The following is a 22,302-nucleotide window of genomic DNA, read 5'->3' as shown; positions in this document are numbered from 1 at the left end:
TAAGTTCTTGGACACTACGGAATAAAACGACCAATTGGAGCCCCGAAAGCACTGAAAGTTGATACTCCGGAGTGTCTAATTTGTTGTATTCCCATTTTAATCTATCTACTACCGATGACAGCATAAAATAACCGTCCTGCAATTCGGAACATACCCGTCAAAAGCGGTACCAAATTTCACTAATATATTGTTTAGTTTATTGATGCCTCAATCTAATTCGGTTCTTTTAAAACAAGTTAAAATAAAATGGAATAAGCAAATGGAACCAAAAGTCTGATTTCAAGCACATCCAATTTTCGGCTTTGGGACCGCCTGCGACCTGTAGCAGGAAACAAAAAACTTAGTTGATGAAGGAAAGTTGATCGAGACTAAGCGGATAGTTACTTTACCCTTGCACATATTGGGTAATTTAGAGATGTAAACTCGGTGAACTGTAAAAATCTGCTTATCACTAAAGAATGCAACATAATATGCATTACACTTTATTTTTTGCCCCTTCAATTTACGAGAATTTTGGAAGGGGGGGGGGGCGACATAAACTTTTTTTCAAATTTGTATAAGCTTAATTAAACCCACTAATTTTTTATTTGGCCCCTGGGGCGGCCCTATCTAAATTAAAGTTAAGGTTCCAAAAAATGCGATTATTACCTACCTTCCTTCACAACTTTTGAACCACTGTACCGATTTCAAGCGTTGACGCAGCAAATGAAAGGTATTTTATGGGATTTCTAAAAAAATATTGAGGTAGAAAGGTAGGCAAAAATCGCCTTTTTTGGGATCACCCTAACTCAAAAGGCCTTAGGCACCCTAGGCACCAAATAAAAGATTACGAGTGTAATTATTTTCAAAAATTAAAAAAATACAGCGAGTTTGAAGAAAATCGGGTTAATTGTTTTCGATAGCACTTTTCTGCGGAATTGTTGTATATCCATATTCATTTTTATGTAAGAAAGATGTTTTCTGTCTTTAGGGTGAGAATAAAAATTAAATTTTTCTTTTGCATTTTTGTGTATACAAAAAAATGACAAAAAAAAATTTTTTTTTGTCGATTCGATTATGTAGAGGATTCGATTATATATAGTGAAAAAAATTGGTGACTCTATATAATCGAATCCGACCGACCTGTATTTAAATATTAGGGAAGAATAAATGCTTAATGCGAAAAATGTAGATTTAGGCAAACTGAAAATTCTTGATATTAGGTCAAAAATATAGACATAGCGAAGGTGAGATTCGAACTCAAAGCACTCAATCTTTAGTTGAGTGTGTTGTTCAACCAATTACACCACTAAGCTGTCTATGGCTGTCAGCTATTGCGGTTATCTAACATCTTTAAAAACAATAAATTTTAAATTACTGACCCTAAAACATTTTAAATGCCAACAACAATTTCTATTTTCGCTATGCATCTGTTAATATTTTTCCACAAACCATCAGGAACGACTGCCCCGTGTGCAAGTCGGGTTTGCTCTTTTCCCAGTGAGAAAGTATCTCACCGACAGCGCTATCAGAAATCAATAATCCATCTTTTTATTGGCAATCGATGAGAACAAAGTCCTTTTGAAGGTTCGCCGCACTGGCATTGTCGAGTGGGTACCAATCTCGTCGACATTGCGCTGCTTGAGAAAAGTTTCCTCTACAAAACGAAACGCGGACAGGTAGGACAAGCGCGCACGGAGGCGATGGCGGTGCTGTGCTGAGCGAAAACAGAAAGCAACCAGACAGGGTAAAATGAAGATAAATCGAGCGTAGCTCCTTTAAGGATGATGCACATCCGTGGGTCGGAACATAATACGGCAATTTATGAGCCCTGATTGAGATGTTCGGTCGGTCGGATGCTGCTGTTGCTGCTGCTGCTGCTGCTGCTGCAACAATAAGCAACCGTTCGCAGGTCAGCGGTTTCATTGGGCATGCGATTCCGATTAGACCTTCCTAGGGCTCTCAGGTACTACTGACGTTTGTTCCATTCGCGTGTATGGGAGAGATGGAGAATACATTTTAAAATGACCATAAACGTCAACATTGTTGTGATTTGTGTGATGTTCGAAGGGTGGTTGTTGGATTCGTCCAACAGCTGCTCGAGAGCACTAAAAAGCGGTGTTAATTTTCACGCGTACCGAATCTGTAACTGGTAAAAGCTGATGAAAAGAAGGATCATAACTTAATTTATCTTGATATAGTCAAATTTAGAATTTACTGTCAATGAAAATGGCAGCATCGCTTCAGAATAAAATTTTAGCTTTTGTTTATTAATTTGAAAAGGACCATGTTTATACATCAATATAAATGCAAAAAATATGCCCACCATTATAGGGCCATTGAATGGTTCCTGGAAAAGAGCAGGAAATTTTGTTTGGAAACGGAGATGAAATAAAAGCGACATTGTTTTACCTAGAAAAAATCGCAACATTCTACCTATCATATTCCAGACGGCAATGAGTCAGCTTCCGTGATACGCTTGAAACAATTGAAGGACAAAAAACGGACAAAAAGACTAATAAATAACACTCCACCGATTACCACCTACCAAGAATTTCGCTCTCCCTCAGGATCGAGCAGGTCTTTCCAACTGTAAAATTGCTATCTGGCGACTTTCTCAACTTCGCGCCAGTGGTCCTCTTCCAGTTGCCGGCCGTTCCCAGCGGACTATCCGATATGGTCATCGAAATGCCGAAAACACTTAACTTCGAAGAAGCGAACAGAACGCTTCACTGCGTGCTCAAGTGACCATCTCGATTGGTCCAACTGGCTGGGGTCGCAAAACGCAACTCTCCAGGGTGTATTTTGACATATTAATCTAAAGAATTTCAGTGATTTGTTTTCATCCATTCTTGGGTTCGACTTTGTGAAAAAATGCCGACGTCGCGCAGAAAACAATAAAACAACATTACCGCTGCTGTCTGTATGCGTGCGTATCCTTACGGACGGCGGCGGGCTAGCAAGTGACACGCACTAAGGATCGAAGGACAAAAAATTCCGCAGGACAATTGGATCAAACGTACCGAACCACGCCTTCCGTTTGCTCTCTTTACGGTTTCTAGTAAAAAGAACAGAAATCGCAACATGATAAATGTATATCGACGATGACAGCTCAGTAATGATGTTTTTGCGTCCTTTTTCCCTCAACATTATGTGCTCCGCCGGTGCACCGAAGGATATCGAGTTTGGCGGCATCTTTCGGCTCTTTTGCCAGTTGCCGGCGTTCATTGTCCGTGTGTATCCTGGTAGTTCGGGTATTTATTTATTTTTATTGTGTGTGCAATGTGACGATGGCTCTATTAGGGCTGTGATAATAGGAAAAAAACAACAACAGACCGGCACGGTCGGTCGGTGGAAAGTTATATTTTCCCGGATTTGATTCCTGACGTGCCCGCTAGCAAGCCAGCGTTGCCGACAAAGGTCACACGAAGGGACAACTAACGAGTCGTCCGATCTTCAATTGATTTCGAAGCAAGTGTGAGGTTAAATTCGGCGAAAACATTCTCTCAAGTTTGCCGCTAGGTTGCTGCTGGTTTTCACCGAACCCGCAGGAATAATGTTTTTGTTTGTTTTCCGGAAACCGAGAAAGGTTGAAATCAGAACGCTTGAATGCAACAATTGTTTTGGGAAGAGATTTTCCAAATTCCATAATATATTTTAATGTTGGAAAATACATCCTCTAGTTACTAGAAACCTCTAGTAAAAACAATTTATACAAAACATGTCATATTCTTTTTTTGGGACTGCTCCCTTACACCAGAAATAAGCGCAATCCTGAAATGTTACAAACTAAGAAAAACAGGATGCATGCTGGGCGATACAAAACTGAACAGCGCCGCTCTACCGATTCGATACCAGAATAACAGACCCCAATTATTTAAATCATATTGACAATAGCTTGACTTCGGTATTCAGTGCTTTTCCCCAATTAATTGTCACTGTCGCCGCGGTCACTTTATCAAAGGGAAAACAGACCATACAGTGTATGTGATATGTTGTTTAATTGTAGACTCAATGTTTCGCCGACATACACACGCCCCTGCACGCCGGAGTGGCCGCCCGTAGAGATCCGGCTAACTGACCGAGCCGGTGCAACACGCTTCACAAAAAGCGCTTTGTGATGGCAGTCGACGGCCGTGTCGTGACGGCGTGCAGCGCCGCAGGACGCAGGAATCGGAAAATTATTAATTGCAGGTTTGGCTCCGGGGTTCCCACGGATGCACTGATAATGTTGTAAACGGGTTGAAAAGGATAAATTGGTTTCCTTTCACTAAATAACTCAAAGCAGAGCATTTTTTGATACTTCTTTTATAAGAAAAGAAAAAAATCGTCTGTCGTAGTTTCATCAAAATGGAAAGAAACTTAAGCTAGCAATTTTCTGAACAAAAGTTTTAGGAGTGTCGTAGTTGAATACGAAAACTGAAATTAAAGTAAAGAACCACACTTTGAAAATAGACACTGATGAAGGCTGCAAGTTGCCCAAGTAACATTTTTGACGTAGGACTACGTCTTACGGTAAGTTTTAAGATAGGGTGTCATTCCAAAAAATCAAAAAATGCTAGCGTCACGAAAAATGAAAGGTTTTGAGCGCTAATAGCTCAGCGGTTTTCCGATCGATTTTCAATATTCTCACACCATTCGATCGGAAAATCTTCTAATAATTGGCCCAAATGAAGAAAAGTATGGATTCTTGATGTTGAACTATTGAAAAATTGAAAATAATGAACCTATGTTTTACCAGAATTCTCGCTTCGTGATTGGTTGGAAGATTCTTTACGATGATCTAAACCTATACTAATTTGATATCTGTGCTTGGGAAGTAAGCCAAAACAAGTGACAAAGTACCCTCATTTCAACAAGATTTCTTAACACCGTGGTTCAACCTAGACCATTTTGATGTCCTTGCTTGGGAAGTACGCCAGAGAGAGTGACAAAGCCCCCTCGTGCCAACAGATTTCTTACGAACGCGATTAAACCTAGTCCAATCTGATATCTGTGTTAGGGAAGTGTGCCAGAAAAAATGGCGCAAGCTCGTCGTCCCAACAGATCGCAAATTCTTTACTGCGTGACGATTAAACCTCGGCGAATTTGATATCTGTGTTGGAAAAATGTGCTACAGCTGTAGTGTTCGGTTATAATACGGCTCTGTATGAATACACATGCTTGCTGACATTAGAAGTGTAGTGAAAAGATGTTCTGTTGATAAAATAGGATTGAATTGGTAAAATCCTTTTAACGTGGGAAACCATGGATTATAAAAACAATTTTTAATTTCAGTAAGGTAGTAGGAAAGTAATAGTTTGTGTTCTTGATTTTGTTAAATTGTTTTCAAATGCACAATCTTTTGAGAATTGAACGTATGCAATGTTACTACTTTGATAAATGTTACATACACCGCATGTAGCATGTATATATGTTGCATATAGCATGTATACATGAAGAATCGATTGATTACAATCATGAATACATGCTACTATCACTAAAAAGAGACTTACGTAGTCCTGCGTCACCTATATATGCGGTCGTGTCTTGTACACAACCCCTCTGATTTTGTTGTATAATAGCTTATCAAGCACTTGTTCCACGGGAATTAGTTGTACAATAGTTTAATAAGCTATTATACAACAAAAATGTTGCTTGGGTGTAGACGAAATACGTATCTAACGTTAATAAATATAAATAATAGAATTAAATTTGGAAAAACTTTTCTTCTTTTCTTTAATTTCAAGTGGCAATTTTCTGTTTTCTCAAGCTAAAAGAGATCTTACAAAAGTTTCTACGAAAATCTCTACAAATTATCCTGAATTTCTGAATAACTTTGTAACACGACCGTTGGCTTAGAGCTTTTTAACCGCGAACATGGTTAATATTATTATACATAATAATAAGAAAAAATCAATAAGGATCGTTTGATAACAGGATATTGTCCTTGTAAGTATCACCTGAAACTTATCGGTAAACTAAATGAAGCTAACTGTCGCTTTTGTAATCATGAGATTGAAAGCTTCGAACATTTGTTGTGCGACTGTGTTGCACTATATCAGAAACGGCGTAGATACCTTGATAAGTGGCTGACTCAGCCCTGCGATATTTGGAATGCTGCTCCTAATCAGGTTATAAATTTCATACGAAATGCATCACCTGATTGGGATAAATACCGACAGTAGTAGAGGTGGTTCATCAAACTTTGATGGCTCACTGATACGACATGGCATAAATTAAAAGAGGACACACCACAATAGATCAGAATAATGGTCGCGGTGGTAAGTCACCAACACGGGAAATATAAAGAAAGAATCAATGTATGCTGTTTGTATCTATCCATGTCAAAGCATTTTGTTGGCATTTAACTAAAACATATGCGCAAAAGTAAAAACACAAGCAGATAATGTGCATCTACAATTTCACTTAATAGTATTTACATCTGACCTCTGAACTGTCATTATTGATATTAAGTTGTTCCCCGTAAATGCGTAAAACCCTCACCAGTGTGTGTCCTTCACAGAACCATAACGAATGGCAAATATTGATTCTTGTTGAGCAATTTTCACCTCATCATTCAAGCACTGTGCGTACCAATTCTATTCGCACCATGAACTTAGTTCTGCATTTTCAAATTCCGGTACCACATCATTCCGGCCAAGGTCAGATCGTTACGGGTTTCTACTTTACCGGCCATAAACTCATAACGACAATGTTCGACAGTTTCAGTTGTTTGGCCAATGCAACGAAAGCCAAGGTCGCTCCGTCCTCCGTGCAGTGCAACAAACGTAAAACAAACGACATTGCAGGCGTTGGTAACCCCGAGTTCGTGGCCAAAAGATCAGAACAAATTTACCAATTTTTGGTTTTACGCCAAACCCAAGAACGAAACTGGTCAACGTCACGTTGCGATTTGGGTTTCAAGCACCGAAAAATCTGTTCCTTGGTCCGTTTGAGCCTGCTGCTTGGTCAACTAACCAAACATGAACAAATGGACTGCGTTTTAACTAAATTAGATTACTCCGACATTGTTTTGAGCAACGCATCGTCTACCTGGCTTAAACTTATTAAATGGTTAGGCATTTGCAGGTTCACATGTACAGCGTATCAAACAATTATTTGTACAGCAGCTTTCGAGTTGAATGATTGAAATAATAAATTTAACAGTATAATAACAAGTCAATTATTTATTTAGATTCGTTTATAAATTGCATGAATTATAAAAAGCAAAATTTATTTAAAAAAAACTGTCCTGATATTTTTTCGGCACACTGTACGGTACACTGTACGGTACACCTACGTGGAAAGTGTCGAACGGATGATCTACATACTCGGCTAGTTGTAAACCAATTGTGGCCGTCGTTCTGTTCAGGGCTTTCAAAGTGGCAGGTAAGAATTCTAATTGGCACAGAAAGGCACACCTTTCGGGCTAAGCCGGCCTGATGCGACCCACAACGGCCTCTAATGAAATTAAATATTTATAAATATTAATCCGTGTGACCATTTACTGTCGCTTGTCCGAGGTTCACATTGTTTTTGGCTTGCTTTGTGGACCCAATCCGCCACACACAAGTGAGCGTTTGTGAGCTCCTTTTGTCGGTGAACTCGGTCCTTGGAGAGCATTATCCGTGCTCTACGTCAAACGAATAATGCGCTCAGCTCGACGATATTTGTTCTAGTAGCAGATTAGGCATTTCAAATGAAAATTGAAGCTGAACTCAAAGCGATATGCTTAGAATCGACGCAAAGCTGGAAAACAATTCAGGTGAACGGAATGGTGAGACTGTTTTGCGGAAAACATTTGCTTTTCGTCGATTGGATAATAGAGTCGACGAATGGAAATTGCAATTCGGATGTATATGTCCAGCAGGTATAATTATTTTAAATAGCCACCCGGAAAGCTTCGAATGGCCAGTTTACCAAGCCAGTCCCTTTATGTTAGAATTTTGGTTGAAATATTACGGTCAGTAGCTTCTCAGATGCATTAAGGGGACATAAACGACTAAAAATTTTAAAAAAAAAATCATAATTTTTATATCAGATTTTGATTCTGCAGTCTTTTTTGCTTATTTTGATACTAATTTTGTAATGATCCGACCACAGGAAGTGACCGAAAAACGATCCTACACATAAGTATTGCAGTGCGGCGGGGAATAACCTCGACCGAATAAAACGCCTCTCCTGTAAAACCACGATTTTCAAACTTTATGTACCTTTTTCTCAGAAACTATCACGACGTACAGGCACATTTTTTTTTTGATAGGTAGAAGCTTGGCAAAGTCTCTCTCTTATGGAATGAGGAGTGTGATAATAAACTAATGCTAAATGCTCACTTGACATCGAATGGACTTTACTAAGATTCGAACCCACGACCATTCGTTTGTCGAATTTGTTTATTCAATCCGGGTTGAAACTAGATGAATTTTTGGTGTTCATTTGCTCCTATCTGACAGATAAAATTCATCCAGTTCGGATCCAACCCGGATTGAATAAACAAATTCGCTATTAATTTATTTGTTATCACTGCTGACCGCGGCTTAAAATTTTCGATAAAAAAAGCAAAGCCATGGGTTTATACCGTCTTTAGACATTACCCTTCTTTATCGACAGACTTCGCAGCCGGCTGTTAGAGTACAGGAAAATTACGGGGCCAGTGCAACAATCCTACTGACACTAACTAGCAAGCACCGCCTAGCCGAGATTCGAACATACGACGACTGGCTTCGATTTTCGATAAGTCGATATAAAATAAACCCCAACAATAAATCGATATAAAATTGTCTACACCGAGGAATACATAGAGAACAGGCTTCGTTTTTCTTCCTTTTTATAGGGATTTTTGCAGTACAACCAGATGCATAATTGACTACATTACAGTAGACAGAGTTGACTGGGAGGGAGCTGGTAGGGGGAGGAGGAACGTTAGTATGTATGTATGTTCCGCCATAACTTCAGAAAGCCTGGATGGTTCTCCATCAAACTTGGCATACATGTTCTTTAACATAAAAACCCAGTACAAGGAGGTTAACAAAAGAGGGCTGTCTCGTACAAGGGGGGCAGGAAGGCTTAAATGTGTAAAGAGGTGCGTTTCTGTTGCATTTGGACCGTATGAATTGGACCGTATGAATCGTATGAATCACAATACAAACAACATGTGTGACCTTTTTTCTCGCGGCCAGGTAAGATGTAACACTGTGATCGACTGCTGAGACTGTTTAGAGAACAAAATCTTGTGATCAACGCTAAAGATTCACTGTTTGTCATGATCTGTACGGATCGTGATCTGTGCGTGTGGCGATAACCCACAGATTTTATCAAAATCACTGATCTTCCAACCCTGATTCCAATTAAATTCTACTATCTATATTTATTCGCGACAATACGTATTTCGCCTACTAGGTGAAAGTAGATAGTAGAATTCAATTGGAATAGTTTTCTTTTTATTCAATGTCAGGTTTTATTGAATGCTAAACAAAGGAGTTCATGAAATAAAAAAAGAAAACTTTCCAATCAAATTCTTCTATGTATGTTTGGAAAGTTTTCTGTTTTATTTAATTGCAGGTTTCGGATTCTACTAAGACGCTCCAAATACTTTAGTTCCTAAAGCATGTTTTTTTGCTTTATAGTAAAAAGCTGTGTTGCTTCTTTTGTTCTTTGTTCGATGAAAGTTGCAGAACTGTTACCTGGACACTCTTCCGTCTATATAATTTGGATATGGATTTTGTATGGACATTATCACTGCGACCAATACCAACCAACGAAATAACTTAGCGCAATTCTCTAAAATAAAGATAGAATGAAATTCAAAAACACTCCGATATTTTTCAAAACTTGTGTACCGTAAAACGGGGTAACATTGAACCATTAAACCCTTTTCAAATATAAGTGAGATAAACAACTTCTATTCAAGGATTAAACACAAATTCAAAAATTTATTATAAATCGTTATGTCGGAAATAGAAGAAAAACGTTCGTTTTTATCAGCAATTAGACCTTTCTTCTTCTTCAGTATAGAGCCGGTGGATCGTGCTGTTTCAAGCACTCGTCTCCATTTAACTCGGTCTTGGGCCACTCGTCGCCAATTTCCTAGTCGTCTCAAAAGTCGCAAATCGCTTTCGACCTGATCGAGCCATCGTGCACGTTGAGCCCTCCTGATGCCTGTGGGGTTGTTGACGAGGACTATTTTCGTCGTACTGTCGTCTGGCATCCTTACTACGTGTCCGGCCCACCGTAGCCTGCTAACTTTCGCTAGATGTACGATGGGAGTTCATACGCCTCCGCCACTCTCCGCTTTCAGGTTGAACTCCACCAAATATCGTCCGCAGCACTTTCCGCTCAAACACGGCAAGGGCGCGTATGTCCTCCGTAAGCAGCGTCACGGCTTCAAGTCCATAAAGAACTACCGGTCTAATAATGGTTTTTTACATTGTTAGCTTCGTGCGGCGGCGTATGCTTCCTGATCGTAGCGTTTTACGAACGGCAAAGTAGGCCCGATTTCCCGCTTGGATGCGCCGCTAGACCTCCTTACTAGTGTTGTTGTCCGCGGTCACCAGCGATCCCAAATACACGAACTCCTCTATCACTTCTAGTTCGTCGCCGTCAACAGTTACCGTCCGTGGGAGACGCGCGTTTGTTTCCTTTGAGCCTCTTCCTTTCATGTATTTGGACTTCGACGCATTTATTTTTAGCCCAATTCTCCTAGACTCCGCTTTCAGTCTGGCGTAGATTGAATCCGCCGTCGCAAAGTGGCTGGCTATGATATCTAAGTCATCTGCAAAGTCTAGAAGTAGGCTACCCTTGGTAAAAATCGTACCTCACGTTTCGATGCCCGCTCGTCGGATCACCCCCTCAAGGGCGATGTTGAACAGCGTGCAGGATAAACCGTCACCTTGTCTCAACCCTCGCCGCGTCTCGAAGGGGCTCGAGAGTGTCCCAGAGATGCGTACGAAACACATCACTCGATCCAATGTAGCTCTGATCAGTCGCGTCAGTTTGTCCGGAAAACCGTGTTCGTGCATTATCTGCCAAAGCTTGTCTCGATCGACTGTATCGTATTCTGCTTTGAAATCAATAAAGATATGATGCATGGACACGTTGTGCTCCTGACATTTCTGCAAGATCTATCGGATAGTAAAAATTTGGTCCGTAGTTGCGCGAGCCCCCATGAAACCCGCCTGATAATTCCCTACGAAACCTTGTGCTATCGGTGACAACCGGCGTAACAGGATCTGGGAGAGTACCTTGTAGGCGGCGTTTACCAGCGTAATACCGCGATAGTTGTAGCAGTCTAGCCGATCCCGCTTTTTGTAGATGAGACAAACCACTCCTTCCATCCATTCCTCCGGCAGCTTTTCCTCTTCCCAAATCCTCGAAATAACCCAGTGTAGAGCCTTTGCAAGCGTTTCCCCGCCATGTTTAAAAAGCTCTGGTGCTAGGTGGTCCTTCTCAGTGGCTTTATTGGTCTTCAGCAGCCCGATTTCTTGTTTGAATTCTTGGAGATTAGGTGCTAGGACATTACTATCTTCCATGGGCGCTCCTAGGTTAATTTCCGTTCCGCCTCCTTTTGCGACTTCGCCATTGAGGTGTTCATCGAAGAACTGCTTCCACCTGTCGACCACCTCGCGTTTTTTGTGATTAGATTCCCTTCCTCGTCCCTACACATGTCAGGTTTCGGGCGTGTAGCCCTCCGAGTTTGGTTTACCTTCTTGCGGTTACAAAACTTGCGCGTGTCTTTAGTTCGGAATAGTTGTTCTAATTCTTCACGATCTCTGCTTGGCGCTTTTTCCTCCTCAGGATCGTGGTCAACTGGTTCCTAGCTCGTCGGTATTTGGCCAGGTTCTCTCTAGTGGCAATACTTAGATAATTCTTCCAAGCATTTTTTCCCCTCCACCGCTTGTTGGCATTTTCCATCAAACCAATTATTTTGTGTACTCTGAAGTTCAATACCTAGTGCCGCGGTACTAGCCTCTCCGATGGCCGAGCGTATTCTGTCCCAACCGTCTTCGAGGTTTGAAGCACCTAACTCCTCGGAAGAAGGCAGTGTCTCATTCAGTATTCGTAGTTCTCGGCAGCTTGCGGGTTATCTAGCTGCATGCTGTTCAGCCGAGGAGGGCGGCTTAGACGTGTCCGGTATACGGTGGACAGCTTTGAGTGCACATGTACTGCTACTAGGTAATGGTCAGAATCAATATCCGCGCTCCGTCGTCGGGAGCGTACGTATGCGATGTTAAAGAAGAACCGGCCCTCTATGAGAACGTGGTAAATTTGGTTCATTGTACGTTGGTCAGGTGATCTCCAGGTGGCTTTGTGGATATCCTTGCATGGGAAAAAGGTGCCTCGGATCACCAGGCCTCGGGAAACTGCGAAGTTTATACATCGTTGGCCGTTAACGTTCGTGTCGGTGTGCAGGCTATGTGGTCCTACCACCGGTCTATACATTTCTTCCCTACCGACCTGGCCATTCATATCCCCGATAACGATCTTGATGTCCCGTGACGAGCAGCTGTCGTACGTTGCCTCCAGCTTCGCGTAGAACGCTTCTTTCTCATCGTCGGGTCTACCTTAGTGCGGACAGCGCACGTTAATGATACTACAATTGAAAAAACGGCCCTTTATCCTCAATACACACATTCCCTCGTTCCAATCGCCTTCCAATCTATCACGCGATCCTACATTCCGCCCAACACTACAAAGCCCGTTCCCAGTTCGTTGGGAATGCCACCGCTTTGGTAAAACTAGGCCTTTCCGCCACGGATCTTCCATACCTTCTCTCCTTTGCGACATATTTCCTGCAGAGCTACGATGCCGAGTTTGCGGGGTTCAATCTGTTCAATCAGCATCCGCTTGTGCTGCGCCCAGCACCCAGCAACCTGCGAAATATAGCGATCTGCAGCTCCAAGTACCGGGTGTCCATTCGTCGTCCTTGTTCCGTCGCCTAGGTCGATGTAGAATATTCAGCTCCGAATTTGCTTGAATTTTGTAAGTGTGATTTAATTTAGGTGTGTAGCCGTACTGGGGCAACACTACCGAGTCTCGCGATGAGACTGCCATCTTATAGTGCCGAGACTCACTATACCTTCTTTCCGGTTAGTATACGATCTTAGTTTCCACCAGGGTTGGTTACCCGATCTCCGCTAAGGTTGCTCGTATTCCGCCTGGTACGACGAGGAGGTCGGGATCGGAGTAACTGGATAAGAGGCTAACGACCACTATGGGGTCTATATTCCGCATTATCCAGCCATTTACCAGGCAATTAGACTGCAGAGCCGAAAAACATAACTCTGTCTTTAAAAATTTTACTAAAAGCAAATACAATTTTCTAAATATTGGACGTGTCATGTGAAAAAATATCATGTTTCAAATAAAATTATGTAATTAAATCAAATAGATGATTATTGCAATTGTGAACTTGTATGATTAATATTCTTTTTACTACTCTCAAACATGCTATAAGTCTCTAATTTTGGAATAGAAAGTAGTAAATCGAATTATTTAGGATAACGTATATGGTAAAATATTTTATGCAATTAGATAATTTTTAAGCTATGTAATTTTGATGAAATCGACGGTAACAGTTCACAAAGCATTCCCTTTACGCTGTCTAGTAAATTAATAAACAAACAAAAAAGCAAATATAGTTGCGTAAATGCTAATTAGGGACAATTTTTCACGTGGCTCCAAGAAACAAATATTTGGGACGATATTTAAAATAATAATAAAGACATCTCGGTGACGCTCTCTATTATTATCACCTGCCATTTGTCTTCGATGCGAACCACATTGGTTTGCTGGCGGGCGATGATTTGTAGATTTGTTATTATTTATGTTGCATTCGACTGCCTCCCTTGGGTTGATCGATTGTTCATGTTTTTATTCTATCCTTCCGAGCCGCAAGGGTAAGGTTTTGTACATTTTTGTTCTGAAGATTTTGCAGCCGCTTTTTTCTCTGCGGAGAAAGTCATCGTTTCGTAATTAATCATGCCGATAAAGCATGTTTCGACACTCGGATGCAGAAGGCAACCAACCGCGGTGTGTTTTTTTCCCTATGGCTAATAGATGAGGTAAGGAAGCCACCTCCGATCTTATATTTACAAATTAATTGATAGAGCTATAGGTTTAGAAAAACAAACAGTGATCAATGTTTTTCGAGCGCAGGCAGCTGCACTGTGAACTTCTGAAATTTTCAGCTTATTCTTATTCTTATTCAGGTTCCTTTTGATCAAACTAACAAAATTAAATAATTATTTTGGACTTTTTTAAATTGAAAGTTTCATCTTTAAAACTTCAAAATATACAAACAAAAATTTGGTATCACGCTGCCCATGTCTCATGCTGAACTTGTGAACACTTTCCAGTAAAGAAAACGCAAATTTTGTCATTATCGCCAGATTACTACCAAAGAAGGAATCGCCCCACCCATCCAACTTTTCACAGTTCGCCCGGGGAACAATAATACAGTCAGCAACGTATAATTGATTTGTTCAAATCTGACTTCAAACCAATTCGCTCAAAAGAAACTTACGATAGAGAGAAAAACAGAAATCTATTGTCAAGAGACATTCTCCGCAGCTCTGTTCGACCATCATCATCGTTGGTACTTTTGTGTTCGACTCTGTGATAATATTGTCATAAAACCTAATTAGACACGGTGTCCTTTTTTTCTCTCCTCTATTTCTGATCAGACCCTACGCTGTTTGGCAGAATGGAACGATGTCTGCCCTATAGGTTATATTATTCGTATTTTTACACTTTCCACAAACTGAAATTTTTATTCAGTGATTCTTTTCGTATATTTATTTTACACATTTTGTTGAAGGAATACCTCGCGAACGAAATATTTCAGTTTATGCATCCTATTCGGACACCGTGCTTTTCAGTGTAATTTTTCCTATCACGGTAAGCGTTCGGTACATTTCAAACGTAGCGGGGAAAACATATTTTTACCAAAATTGAAATGTTTTAATAAAATAAAGTCAAAAAATCGTCCCTAATAATCAGCATGTCGAAACGACCCAAAAACGGCAGAAAAAAGCCAAAAGGATCGTGATTTCTTACTCTATGCCTGCGTGCTGTTTTCGAGCGGCATTTTGTAATCGTCCTGAGCCAGCCGCTTTGTCGGAACGTAATCACCGCAAACGTTCGTCTCTTTTGATGTTAAATATTTGTATCGAATTGAGGGTTTACCGGCAGACAGGATACCGGTTTACGAACGATTCCGACAACCAACAGCAGCATCGATCCGAGAGGATTTGTTCGATTTGTTCGGATCTGTGGAGTTAATTGATTTGTTTGGTTCGTTATTGTCTCTCGCACCAAAACCCGGGACAGGCTGAGCTCGAACGTCAACGTGGCCTGCAGACTGGAACTAACGCAAAAAGGACCATCGTCTACCGAGTGAGTGAGAGTCGAAAACGGTGATGGCTGAGACAAAATGGGTTCTGGCACCTCTCCCGGAGGTCCTTCGGTGGTCGGGAGTCCAACTGCACCACACTGTGGAACGGGAAAGGAAAATGTCGATTCGAAAATTGGTCATGGTTATAAGTGACAATGATCGAATTCATTACAGACATTGAGATATATCTACATGGTGTGTGGGTGGTAAAAAAGTTTTAGCTGCATGCTATACTTTGGTAGCCTTTGTTGAAAGCCATGAAAATTGCTTGAATCTGCAAAATAAGAGTGAAATTCGGCACTTTAGCCTTATTTGAGCTAAAATAGAATTTTACTAAAATTGCACAAACGAAAAACCCAAGCTTAACTTTACTCTACTATCAAAAGGATGCTTCTTCGTCTAGAATAGAAACAAAAAATTGACCTTTCTAACTCAAACATCAAAAGGTACCTGCATGCCACAGGCAACGATTGCAAGTTCAAAATGCTTTCCCAATCATAATTACACCCATCTGAGGGAGTCAATACGGGTTGACTCTTTCAAAACCATTTATTAGTATTCATTTGTGCGCAATAAAATGAGTTTATTACATTTATGACCTTCGCATACGCCGAAGATTATAATCCTGCCGTACGGCATCGCCTCCCCGGCATTTGCCTTAAGCATAGGATTCTAATGAGTGAGATGTACCTGCACGATGTTTGACAGCTTATGGTGAAGTTTTGCTCCGAACAAAATTGACAAAAAAAATCATCCGAAATACTAAAATGGTCCTACAGAAAATTAGCTGTTTATTAGATTACGATTTTTTTTATAAAATAATTTAAAATTTATAGTAATTTGTTTGGTATATTTAAATTATTATTAGAGTTAACAAATCGCCTGTACACGAAAATCGCATACACATCTATCCAACAGGTAGAACCAAACAAAGTCAATGATGCTTCCACAATGCAATAAAACGATCTCATCCTAAAAGGCCGGTTGGTTGGCCTGTGTGGCTTGACATCGATAAGTCAACGCTAATTTGCATCCATTGTACTTGGATGGTTCTGCCGTCAGCGGAAAGTCACTGGCTGATGTCCCGTTTAGGGTACCTATCCGCCTCGAGGTCCGAGATTCTTCCCTGGCTGCAGGTTCGCAAGTGAACCTCCAAGGCGGGCAGCAGAAAAGTCATAAATCCGCCCTAGATTTCGTTATCCATTTGTCTGACTCGCACGTCACAAGCGGGGCATGACAATTCTTCTCCGTTCTTTTATTTCGCTTGTTCTGCAACAAAAACTGTCATCAACGTTTTGGCTAATGATTTCTTATTGTTCAAGTCGAAAATTGTCACGAAAGAAGCATGCATCATCAGAGAGAGGTATTGGGTTTTACGGCATCTTCGGGTCCATATCGGACCACACCTTTTGGGGACGAAGAAGTCATAATGAAGCCGGGAAATATTGACGATTATTTTTAACAAATTCATACGGCACATATCGGCGACGTACAGATCGAAAAAGAGGGCATTGATTTTTTCCACATTGAACTAATTAAGACTTTCTTTGTGAGTGCCTTTGATTTATATAACGACTTTAACGGATTACAGCCCTTTTGCTTATTGTTAGCTACTAATAGTAATTTTCTAAGCTGAAATTAGACACGAAAATAAAATCAGGTAACTTTTCATTGGATTACTCTGCTGGGTTGTCAAACAAGCTGCCTACTAATTGATTAAGTTTTAAATTAAAACAATATAACAAGGCGGAATGTTATACACGAAGTATTGATGTTAATATCAAAATCAAAAATATCCGTTTCTTTCAGGCAAACACAAAATATCATACATCTCCCTTGCATTGCTGCAACTTCTTCATACCTGAATTTTTAATATGTTATGTAAAAACTGGCAGTTCAGTAGGCTTAAACGTCAGTTATTAAAAAAGAATTTTAAAGTTGTCATTCCTCCGGAAACAATGAACGATTTTCAAATAAAAAACAAAAGCCAGTTTGTTCCGTGACTCCGCCGGCAGATTACGCTTCACCTGCTCGCTGTGTTACTGGTCGTTTGTTGGAACGTGATTTTTTCGTTTGTTGTTGGTCACGGTAATTGTCCGGCATTCTTGTGACATGCCCTGCTTACTATATTCGGCCAGCTTTAACTACCTTTGAAACATTGCGTTCACTTAGGGCTGGGCGAGTTCGTGGTTCATCCTCAGCCTCCATACCCTGCTTTCCTGTACTCCACTGAAGATCAACCTTTGCACTCGTCTCTCGAAAACTGCATCACACTTATTTTTTTACCGAACACCACAATTTACTAAAGGTCCGAAAACGTTGATATCCATCACCGAAATTTTTACCGAACTTTCAGTAGTTCTAATTTCGTCAAAAAATTGCGGTGTTCGGTAAAATTTTCACCTTAATTGACTTCAAAGCAGCATACGATACAGTCGATCGAAACCAGCTATGGCAGATAATGCACGAATACGGTTTTCCGGACAAATCGACGCGATTAACCAGAGCTACATTAGACCGAGTGAAGAGTTTCGTGAGCATCTCGGGGACACTCTCCAGTCCCTCCGAGACACGGTGTGGTTGAGACAAGTTGACAGTTTATTTCACTTGCTGTTCAAGATCGCGCTTTGAGGAGTGGCTTCGCAAATGGCTTTAATATGACTTTGATTGGCTTCGCAAATGACTTTGATAGCATGCTTTGCGACGGCGGAGGCAATCTACGTCAGACTGAAAGCGGAGTCTAGGATGATTGGACTAAAAATAAATACGTCGAAGACCAAATACATGAAAAGAAGAGAGTCAAAGGAGATAAACGCGCACCTCTCACGGACGGTAACCATTGACGGCGACGTAGTGTAGTGAGTAGCGAGAATTTGCCGTGTTCGAGCGGAAGATACCGCGGATAAAATTAGGTAGAGTACAAACTGAACTTCAAATGGTGAGTTGACAACCTGGAAGGAGCGTCAAGCACAGCTCTGGTCCTCACAAGCTCCCGCCTCACGCCTCCACAAGTCATATGATACCAAATGCGGCGAAGCCTGGGCAATGTTGTCAATCTGACAATAGCGAAGTGAGGAGGTGCGACGCGAATACTGGTGCGGTAACCATAGCATGGCGGTAGAGGAAATGCTTCGTCAAACACGAGCGTCTGTTTACCAAGAAGGTGCGGCTCAAACAGCGTCTGTTCTCCATGTTAGGGGCGGCTGATTATTATACTCGTTCTTATGCCAGCAGGGACTCTAAACAGTGCTGTGCACGATGGTCCTCCGGCGAGACAGGGGGTTAGGGGCAGGCCCAACAAGCCGCCCTGGAAAACAAAAAGTTACCAACAACGAAGAAGAAAATAGGGATCGGAACAATCAGCGTCGACCTACGCGACGAAATAAGGACTACGATTGGAAACTTGGGACATGGAATTGCAAATCGCTCGGCTTCCCGGGTTGCGATAGGATAATATATGATGAACTACATCCCCGAAACTTCGAAGTCGTAGCACTGCAGGAAGTTTACTGAACAGTAATCGGCTTTATAGTACTGGGAAAGATGCGCCAGCGTGTGATTGGTTGGCAACCGATCAACGCAAGGATGTGCCAGTTGAGAATTAAGGGCCGTTTCTTCAATTACAGCATCATCAATGTGCATTGCCCACACGAAGGGAGACCCGATGACGAGAAGGAGGCGTTCTACGTGCAGCTGGAGCAGGTGTATGATGGCTGTCCGCGACGGGACGTGAAAATCGTCATTGGTGACATGAACGCGCAGGTAGGACGGGAAGCTATATATAGACCGGTAATCGGGCCAAACAGCCTGCATGCCGCAACGAACGACAACGGCCAACGATGCGTAAATTTTGCAGCTTCCCGCGGTATGGTAGTCCGAAGTACCTTCTTCCCCCGCAAAGATATCCACAAGGCCACCTGGAGATCACCAGACCAACGAATAGAAAACCAAATTGACCATATTCTAATGGACGGTAAATTCTTCTCTGATGTTATAAACGTTCGCACCTACCGCAGTGCGAATATAGATTCGGATGATTTCCTAGTTGCAGTCTGCATGCGCTCAAAACTCTTGACGGTGCATAACACGCGTCGAAGTCGTACGCCGCGACCCAACATCGAGCAGCTACGAGTCACCGGAGTTGCCCAGGAATACGCGCGGCAGCTGGAAGCAGCGCTACCAACGGAAGAGCAACTTGGCGCAGCAACTCTTGAAGATGGTTGGAAAGGCATTAAGGCCGCCATCGGTAGTACTACTCTAGCGGCACTAGGTACAATGAATCCGAACCGAAAAAAACGATTGGTTCGACGGCGAATGGGAGCAATTAGTGCAGGAGAAGAATGCAGCACGTGCGAGAATGCTGCAACACCGTACGAGGGCGAATGTGGATCGATATAAACAAGCACGGAACAGGCAAAACACGGTCTTCCAGAGGAAAAAGCGCCAACAGGAAGATCGAGATCGCGAGGCGATGGAAGAACTGTACCGTGCTAACGATAAGCGGAAGTTCTACGAGAAGTTAAACCGTTCACGCAAAGGCTATGTGCCGCAGGCCGATATGTGTCGAGACTCAGACGGTAATCTTCTAAACGAACGAACGTGAGGTGATCGAGAGGTGGAAGCAGTATTATGACGAGCACCTTAACGGCGATGTAGCTGAACATGGAGGTGACGATATGGCAATAGATCTTGGAGCACGTGCAGAAGACGACAGAATACCAGCCCCTGACCTCCAGGAGGTAGCAGAAGAGATCGGTCGGCTGAAGAACAATAAAGCGGCTGGGGCTGATCAGATACCCGGCGAGCTGCTGAAATACGGTGGTGACGCACTGGCTAGAGCGCTGCACTGGGTCATTGTCAAGATTTGGGAGGATGAGCTACTACCGGAGAAGTGGACGGAAGGCATCGTGTGTCCGATCTACAAAAAGGGCGACAAGTTGGATTGTTGCAATTACCGCGCAATCACACTGTTGAACGCCGCCTACAGGGTACTCTCCCAACTTTTATGTCGTCGACTATCACCATTTGCAAAGGAGTTCGTGAGGCAATATCAAGCGGGATTCATGGGTGCCCGTGCCACCACGGACCAGATTTTCGCGCTTCGGCAAGTGTTGCAGAAATGTCGCGAATACAACGTGCCCACGGATCATTTATTCATCGACTTCAAATCGGCGTACGACACGATCGATCGAAATCAGCTATGGCAGATTATGCACTACTACGGATTTCCGGATAAACTAACGCGATTGGTCAAGGCGACGATGGATCGAGTAATGTGTGTTGTTCGAGTATCAGGGGCAGTCTCGAGTCCCTTTGGATCTCGAAGAGGGTTACGGCAAGGTGATGGGCTTTCATGTTTGCTGTTTAACATCGCTTTGGAGGGTGTGATAAGAAGAGCGGGTATAGACACGAGTGGCACGATATTCACGAAGTCCGTCCAGCTTCTTGGTTTCTCTGACGACGTTGACATCATGAAGATGGTCCTTTGAAATGATGGCGGAAACGTACATCGGACTGAAAGCTGAAGCCAAACGGATTGGACTTGTCATTAATGTATCGAAAACAAAATACATGAAAGGAAGAGGTTCTAAAGAAGTGAATGCTGACCTCCCTCCCCGGATTCATTAAGACGGTGATGAAATCGAGGTGGTGGAAGAGTTCGTGTATCTGGGCTCACTGGTTACCGCAGACCTCGACACCAGCAGAGAAATACAAAGACGCATTATGGCAGAAAATCGTGCCTACTTTGGACTCCGTAGGACGCTGCGATCGAACAAAATTGACGCTGATTAGACCGGTAGTCCTTTACGGCCATGAGACATGGACTATGCTCGTGGAGGACCAACGCGCCCTTAGTGTTTTCGAACGGAAGGTGTTGCGCACCATCTACGGCGGAGTGCAGATGGAAGACGGAACGTGGAGGAGGCGAATGAACCATGAATTGCATCAGCTGCTTAGGGAACCACCCATCGCTCACACCCCAAAAATCGGTCGCCTGCGATGGGCTGGGCACGTCGTGAGGATGTCGGACGACAACCCGGTTAAAAAAGTTCTCAATAACGATCCGACTGGAACGAGACGACGGGGCGCGCAGCGAGCAAGATGGATCGATCAAGTGGAAGGCGACCTGCGGACCCTACGTTGACTACGTGGCTGGCGAATTGAGGCCATGGACCGAGTGAAATGGAGACGACTTCATCGTACAGCAGAGTAGTAAGTAGTAAGTAAGTAATATATTAAAAGCAAGATAAGATTTTTTTGCTCGATAAAAAAATTCACTTTGTTTTTTTTCGCACCCCCCCCCCCCCCTCCTTTCAGTGGCCCAACACCGGATGGACAAAAACTTTTTAAAATACTTGTAATGGCCTTATGAGTAAATTTGTATTTCATTTGTATAGGAGCCCTCCCCCCTCTTAGAAGGGGAAAAGGTCTCAGTACACCAAAAAAAAGTACACCATAGAAAAAATTCCCACCTCCAAAAACCCCCACATACCAAATTTGGTTCCTTTTGATTGATTAGTTCTCGAGTTTTGAAGAAATTTGTGTTTCATTTGTATTGGAGCCCTTTTACGCCGTCCATAAAATTGCTCTCTCGCCCCCTTCATAAAATTTCTGATCATTTTATCTTTCCAACGACATATAAATGGTTCAGTTTCGTTCAGTAGTTTAGTAGTTATTAGTATTTAAAATCTTTCATTCCAACGTTACACTTCTATTTTCGTTTTCACAAAGTGCTACCCAGTCCCAAATAGTAAAAACCCGATTTAATCCACCTAGTGGCGAAAGGAACCTTTGTTATACGGTCTTACTTGCTTTTTGAGATAGAAATCGACACGTCTTCGGAACATAATTCATCTATTGGTTAACGTTGCTTAGTGCGTTGGTATTCATACAATTTTTGGAAATTGAATAAGTTTACAAACAAAATTGAACAAAATAGCAGCACCTAT

Source organism: Sabethes cyaneus, chromosome 3 (genome assembly GCF_943734655.1).
Source record: "Sabethes cyaneus chromosome 3, idSabCyanKW18_F2, whole genome shotgun sequence".
Lineage (NCBI taxonomy): Eukaryota > Metazoa > Arthropoda > Insecta > Diptera > Culicidae > Sabethes > Sabethes cyaneus.
This window is presented reverse-complemented; position numbering follows the sequence as displayed.